A 6,107-nucleotide genomic window follows, 5' to 3' on the forward strand; every position below is an offset into this window, starting at 1 on the left:
CCATCAAGGAAGTACTTAAACCCTAGAAGCATGGCAGAGTTAGGATTTACTCAGCTAGCAAAGAGGATTATTAAGGGCTTTCATGGGATATGAATTACTAAGTGGGTTTGAAACTGGGTTGAGTCCCAAGTAAAAATCAATACAATAGGCCTTACTACTCTAGGCTCCTAAATTCTCTTATTTGAGCTGGAATACAGCTCTTTGAGGAGTGGAGTATCTGAGGTTCTTACCCAAATGCCTATCAAAAGAGTTGTATTACTGTAATTTGAACTAAAGATTTAGGAATTTCGTTGCTAATTTAGACAAATGAAATTATATACTGTAGACTTATTTGTTTGAGATGAGATTTATTTGCCTATATACAAAAATCACCATTTTTCCTTCTGTGACAGCAGATGACATTGTTGAAAACTAGAAAAGGTCTGCTTAAAGTCAATTAAAATTTAACTTAGAGTGCAGCCTGGTTTTCTTTCCACTACGGAAATGTAGGGGAGCTAAACCCACTTAATGAGGCTCAGGTTAACCTCATTTCTGAGGACATGTGTGTGTGTATACCAGCAGTTGGCATTTATTGAAAAAAATTCCTGCCACTCACTCATCTTAGGAGCGCCACTCCACAGCGTCTGACTTGAATAACTCTGGACCCTGAAGGAAACCAGACTACTTGTTTTTTGTTTTCTGCTGGCGTCACCATGTTTTTTGCCCATTTAGAATTAGTGCTCAGCACTCTCTCCATCCTAGAGCCGTGGGTCTTCAGACATGGGCCTGCATTTCAGCCATTCTCCTTAACAGGTGGTGTTCTTTCAGCTATTCTGGAACTTAGAACCTTGGAGCGTTCAGTGGAAAGATTTCTGAAGACTTTTGTGTCCTGAGACTGGGGCAACACCACTACTTTGGAGCTAGGAGCATAAATGGGACAAGATTACTTGTCTATTCCTACAGCTGCGTGATGTGAGGGACATGTGACCTAGCGGAAAAAGATCTAGCTTACACGATCATTCGTTCATTCACTTACTTGTTAAATATATTGAGTGCCTGTTAAGAGCCAAGGACTCATACTGGGTACTAGAACTTGCAGCTTTGCCACTTTTTTAGTTGTAGGCCTAATCTCTCTCAGCTTCAGTTTTCTTACCTATGAAAGAGACACCTGCCCGCCCTGTGAGCCAATATGTGAAAGTATTTCCAGGTGTAAATGGGTTGTGAGATACACATATGTGGAATACTCAGTGAGTAGCAGGACAGCCTAATTTCAGAATTGGAATGTTCTAATAAAGTGAAACCAGTCTTGTGGAAGAGAAAACCGACCACACTTGGAGCAGACCTATTGTCCTAGATTTTCAAGGGCATAGTAGACACAAAAAGAAAATGACCAAAAAAAAAAAAAAAAGTGTAACTTGGTTGGGAATGAAAAGTTAAAAAAAAAACTTAAGCAGTGGTTTTGCTTCTAGTTAGCATTCGCTGATGGAGCAGATGGGGAAAGGTCATTCTGTTGACATAAGAAAAAAATCAAGACCCAGAGAACAAGTACCAAGAGGAAATGCCTTTGTATCTCAAGAGGTAACTTCAGTAAGTGATTGATAGTGCCACAAGGCCATAATTATCAAACTTTAGTGTGCATCGTGATCACCTGGAGGGTTTGCTAAAACATTTTGATTCAGTAGGCTTGAGGTAGGGCCCATAGATAATGTGCGTTTCTAACAACTTCCCAGGCAATGCTAAGGATCGGGACTTGGTACAGTACTTAGGGAACCGCTGCTTTAAGGAAGCATGAACAAGGCCAAAGTAAAGATCAGGTGATTTTCACAGCAGGGGAGTAAAAATAAGTCAGTTAAATGATTCTGAATCTAGCAGCACACTGTTGAGATTTGTGCCCACCTGAGGCTAATGAATGAGAGGGCCTACCTGTTAGCAACTGAAATTGTTTGGGTTGATTATGCAGAAGAGTACAGGAGGCTCTGGTTCACTCTGCCTCGACTCTCAGTCATGCCCATGTTAGTGGTTCTGTATTTAAAGTAAAAATAGAGGATTCCCTGGTGGTCCAGTGGTTAGGACTCTGTGCTCTCAGTGCCAAGGGCCCAGGTTTGATCCCTGTTCAGGGAATTTAAATCCCACAAGCCATGCAGTGTGGCCAAAAAAAAAGGAAGAATAAAATACAGTTATACTCTAATACTGAACAAGCAGATTTCGTGATTTGACAAGATGCCGTGGAGGTGAGTTAGAACTGATCCTTAAGGTCTTAGGTAAGGAGGATCCATCTGGCTGGTGGATATGAGGTTAGAAGTCTGCACTCCGTATTAATGGGAGATCAGTGTTGGGAGATTGGCCTAAAGCTTGAGGCAGGAAGCCAGGGATGTATCTCAACAGTGGGCGGGAGGCCCAGAAACTTGCTAGGGCACCATGTGAGCTGACTAATGGCTCTATGGGTCACCAGGGTCAAACTAGAGGCCCAATATTCCTGTTACAAGGTAGAGCACTTGAGTTCCTTCTGTTGTTATTCATCAATCCTAAATTGTTGATTGAGGGCAAAATAAAATGCAAATGAGCTTTCTCTCTTCAAGATAAGCTAGAGGGCCTTCCCTGGTGGCGCAGTGGTTAAGAATCCACCTGCCAATGCAGGGGACATGGGTTCGAGCCCTGGTCCGGGAAGATCCCACATGCCGCGGAGCAACTAAGCCCGTGTGCCACCACTACTGAGCCTGCGTGCCCTACAGCCGGTGCTCCGCAACAAGAGAAGCCACTGCAGTGAGAAGCCCACGCACCACAACAAAGAGTGGGCCCCGCTCGCCGCAACTAGAGAAACCCCGTGCGCAGCAACAAAGACCCAACGCAGCCAAAAAAATAAATAAGTGATGAAAATTCCTGATTGCTCTGGTCAGATAGTACTTTTTAGATAGAAACGAGTATACTAGTCTCTTTCTCCTTAGGTCTTTACAGGCTAAACTATTGGGTTGGCCAAAAAGTTCATTTTAGTTTTTCTGTATGTTGTTACAGAAAAACCCAGATAAATTTTTGGCCAACCCAATAGAATAAGAGGTTGCAAACCCAAATTAGGCTGCCCTCCCTGTCTTTCTCTTCTTAAGACTCTCAAGGGCAAATATCCCTGTATCTCTCCAGAAGCTAAGAGCTCTTAACTGTAAAAAGAGCACTGTACCCTCTCATTCTCTCAAAATAGATGTCTCACTCTTGAATTTTGCATTCTGTGCTCAACTTGAGTACCCTGTTGTGGAGGCACTGGAGGTGACAACTGGTGAATGACAGGCCTTCCAGCTCTTCTCTTTGTGTATGTTCTGCTGGGTGGATGGTCCTGTTACTACCAACTGTTGGATTGCACACTCATTCGTCAGATGACAGTCAGAAACTAGCTGGTCTCAGCCAGGGCCCATTTTCAGGAGTTGTCTAAAGAGTTACCACCGTTTAGGCAACAAAGCCATGGACTGGAGATCTGAGTCCTGGCCTATCATTCCTGCTATTAACTTGCTGTGGGACTTTGGGAAAATTAATGAACTTCTTTCTGTAAACTTCAGGAAGGCCTAGGGATTCTATGAAGATGGTTCAGGAGTACTTCAAACCCAATGCTCTCCTTTGATCTATTTTATACATGAAGTTTCTGCAAAAGATTTCTTTTGGAGCTAGAGTGCTACAGCTAAAAACAATAACAACCAAAAAAAGACTTGAAGACATCACCAAACTGGATGACACACACATTCCCTTGTTTATTTAAAATTCACATCTTTGATACTAACTGGAGTTTTTAATGGATGTCTACTTTGAAATTATTTCCAGAACAAGGCAGAATGTCAATAAATCTACAGTGCTCACTTCAGCAGCACATATACTAAAATTGGAATGATGCAGAGATTATTAGCATGGCCCCTGCGCAAGGATGACATGCAAATTCATGAAGCGTTCCATATTTTTGAGAGGGGGAAGGGTAAGCTGGGACGAAGTGAGAGAGCGGCATGGACATATATACACTACCAAATGTAAAATAGATAGCTAGTGGGAAGCAGCCGCATAGCACAGGGAGATCAGCTCGGTGCTTTGTGACCACCTAGACGGGTGGGATAGGGAGGGTGGGAGGGAGCCGCAAGAGGGAGGAGATACGGGGATATATGTATAGCTGATTCGCTTTGTTATACAGCAGAAACTAACACATCATTGTAAAGCAATTATACTCCAATAAAGATGTTAAAGAAAAATCATTACATAACCAGATAGTTGTAGTGATGAAATATCGAGGGCTGTACACGATACTAAAAATAAGCCAGCGTTGTAATTCTGCATCGACTTATTTGTCTGATCTGTACTGCTTCAGAGTAAGCCAGTAAATAAATGGTAATGTCCCCCCAGGCAACTCTGTTACGTTCATGCTCTTCAGTGTGACTGGTCCCTCAGAAGCAGAGCACAGGACGGCACAGTGGCCACACAGATCAGAGTTAGGGAACCTCCGCTCTGGAGAGAGGCACCACTGGACAGGGAGTTCTCCCTGATTTTCATGCATAATCTGAACAGTGTGGAAGCAAGAGTGCTTCTTTCTGTTGTCTAGATTCTAAGATGTTTTTATAAGTAGACCTCATTGATTGGGATCCTAGACCCTGACCTCTTAGCTCCCTGCAGGGATGTCATGGTCAGCTTGGAGACCACCCACTGCCCAACTCTGAGGACACCATTCGCATCAACTACAATGTGAGTGCTGTCCCCTTAAGGAGTCTGCAGACACCCCACACCTGATTGTACCTCCTTTTCCTAAGCCACAATGTGGGTAAACAATACGCTTTTATAGAAGAAGGACAAGCTCATTCCTAATCAGCTAGGACTCTCTAAGCCTAAATTTGCCTATTTGTGTAATAAATTTTTATTGAGCACCAACCCCCTCTGGCCCCAAGCCAACATCCCTCTGGAAAATTAACTGGCTATTTCAAAGGCATAAAAAGCACTCCACTAAGAACCTAACACTTTTCTTTCAGGACCTGTCTACCCATGGCTTTGCTTCTCTTTCAATCTCCTGCTGTCTGATCTCTTGATCACCTTATAATTCACAAGATGCTCTCTGCCAGTGGGCAGGACAGGGGGAGAGGAGAGAGGGAAAGGAAGCCAGGCACGCAGCTACTTGATAGTAGCTTTGGCAAGTAAGCAAGGAGGTTAAATTGCTGGGTTAGGTCAAAAATGTGGGAGTTAACTTGTGGATTTTATTGTTCACCCTCAAGCAAGAATAAACTAGAATTTGCCAAAAAGCAGAGAGTGAATCATTCAAGACTATTAACCAGTTATTTTATTTTCTGGGGACAGATTCATGAAATAAGATTCCTTGAATGGAGTCAGTCCCCATGCCCTATAACAAGTTTTCTCCAAACAGTGCATCAGCTCAGGATGAGAAGAGCTTTCCCCCAACTAAGAACAGAAACAAAGAGCTTGGGGAGGGAGGAGCTTGAGTCCATACCTACCAGGACCTGGCCTCAAGAATTCTTGGAGGAAATGGGAACAGCCGAAGAATAATGATCAAGTCATGAGAGCTTTCATATTAAAAATTAGAATTAGGCAGGGAGGAGTAAAATAAAATGTAAATTTATTCTCTTCCCTGCTGGCGACCCTCTGGGTAGACTGGCTTTGAAAGACCAAATGTATGCATAATGTATAGCTTTTCTGTTTTTTTCTTTCATCATTCAGTTGCCCCAACAAATTGCTTTAAAATGCTACAGTTATTTCCCTACATCTCTACCAGATAAAGACCAGCCTCTCTCATTTAACCCTATGAGGTAGGTACTTTTAATTCCCTATTTTAAACATAAGGCTAGGAGAGTTTCAGTGATGTGTCAGACAGATGGTAGATTGTTCACATCCAGGCTGTTTGGCTCCAAAGTCCACGCCCTTAGCTTCTAAGCCATAATGAAATCCTCAAAGAACAAAGCAGAATTGAGTGGTGAAAAGTATAAATTATGGAATAACAAAGGATGAGACCTGGGTCCTGAACCAGATAACATTAGTCCTGTCCCCCCTCTGGGGAAGGCTATCATAGTTGGAAATGACACAGTACTTGGAAGAACCTGGGGTAATATTGACTATGATGTTGAAACTTATCAAATCTACACGGACGCTTCTCTGAGTTG

General features: G+C 42.8%; 1 non-coding gene across 1 annotated transcript; it reads left to right on the plus strand.

Moving 5' to 3' along the window:
- The first annotated feature begins 3,811 nt into the window (after window positions 1–3,811).
- LOC118906544 lies at window positions 3,812–3,918 on the plus strand. Its single transcript, XR_005022525.1, has one exon. It is a non-coding gene; the product is annotated as a U6 spliceosomal RNA (small nuclear RNA).
- Window positions 3,919–6,107: the final 2,189 nt, after the last annotated feature.

Source organism: Balaenoptera musculus, chromosome 13 (assembly GCF_009873245.2).
Source record: "Balaenoptera musculus isolate JJ_BM4_2016_0621 chromosome 13, mBalMus1.pri.v3, whole genome shotgun sequence".
Taxonomy (NCBI): domain Eukaryota; kingdom Metazoa; phylum Chordata; class Mammalia; order Artiodactyla; family Balaenopteridae; genus Balaenoptera; species Balaenoptera musculus.